This window comes from Otolemur garnettii, unplaced genomic scaffold, assembly GCF_000181295.1.
Source record: "Otolemur garnettii isolate 467f Iridium unplaced genomic scaffold, OtoGar3 scaffold00067, whole genome shotgun sequence".
Classification (NCBI taxonomy): domain Eukaryota; kingdom Metazoa; phylum Chordata; class Mammalia; order Primates; family Galagidae; genus Otolemur; species Otolemur garnettii.
The window spans coordinates 6,877,874-6,879,229 of NW_003852462.1; the positions used below are offsets into that span (position 1 = coordinate 6,877,874).

At 47.6% G+C, this 1,356-nt stretch overlaps 1 protein-coding gene across 1 annotated transcript in view; it reads left to right on the plus strand.

Moving 5' to 3' along the window:
• RBP7 (retinol binding protein 7) overlaps nt 1-1,356 on the plus strand; it is a 9,417-nt gene that overhangs the window by 6,028 nt on the left and 2,033 nt on the right. The window lies entirely within an intron of this gene.

The window sequence follows — 1,356 nt, forward strand, 5'->3', positions numbered from 1 at the left end:
CTGTGGTCCCAGCTACTTGGGAGGTGGAGGCAGGAGACTCGCTTGAGCCCAGGAGTTGGAGGTTGCTGTGAGCTGTGAGGCCATGGCACTCTACCCAGGGGGATAGCTTGAGGCTCTGTCTCAAAAAAAAAAAAAAAAAAAAGATTTCTAAGTACACACTCAGTGCCTGTGGCTCAAGTGGCTAAGGCACCAGCCACATACACCTAAGGTGGTGGGTTTGAATCCAGCCCGGGCCTGCCAAACAACAATGTGGCTGCAACCAAAAAATAGCCAGGTGTTGTGGCGGGCGCCTGTGGTCCCAACTACTTGAGAGGAGGAGGCAGGAGACTCGTTTGAGCCCAGGAGTTGGAGGTTGCCCTGAGCTGTGATGCCACGATACTCTACCCAGGGGGACAGCTTGAGGCTCTGTCTCAAAAAAAAAAAAAATTTCTAAGTACAGTAGAACCTCTCTAAGGTGACCACCCAAGGGACTGCAACAAACTGGTCAACATAGGGAGGTGGTTAACATAAGGAGGTAGGCCTGCTGTGCAGGTGTGTGTCCATGTGGTGCATGTCTGGTCTATGAAAATTAGGTCAACTTAAGGGAGGTGGTCAACCATGGTGGTCCTACTATACAGTGGAGTGTAGGACAGTGAGCGCAGTGGGTTTTTGTGGGTTTTTTTTTTCATTGTTGTTGTTAGGAAATGCTGTCAAATTCTGTCTTAATTCAGACCGAATACATGAAGTACAAAAAGGCAGAGCTGGGATTGAGGGTGGGTTGGGAGCCTGTGCCCTGCCCCTTGTCAGCCTCTGGGGAGATTCTCTGAACTGTTTCAGCCGCATCCATTACCTAAGGCACAGCCAGACTAGTGAATCTTTCCTGAAAGTTGTGCAAACATTTTAATCAGACTCTGGGTGGAGATTTGCCAGGATGGGTTTCCCTGTGGGTCTAATTTCAGCATCTGATAACATTGTACCGCAAACACACTGAGATCAAATGCAGTGACTATGAGAACAGCTACCAAATTTTAACTTTTGCATCTCAATTCAATGTTCAGAATTTTATTATTTTATTTTATTTTTCGAGACAGAGTTTCACTTTGTGGCTGTGGCATCATAGCTCACAGCAATCTCAAACTCTTGGGCTCAAGAGATCTTCATGCCTCAGCCTTCCAAGTAGCCAGGACTCCAGGCTCCTGCCACAATGCCCAGCTAGTTTTTTTCCGGTTTTTTTAGTAGAGTTGGGGGTCTCACTCTTGCTCAGGCTGGTCTTGAACTCCTGAGCTCAGGGGATCCACCTGCCTTTGCCTCCCAGAATGCTAACATTACAGGCATGGGCCACCATCCCTTCCTAACGTTCACATTTTTTTTTTTTTT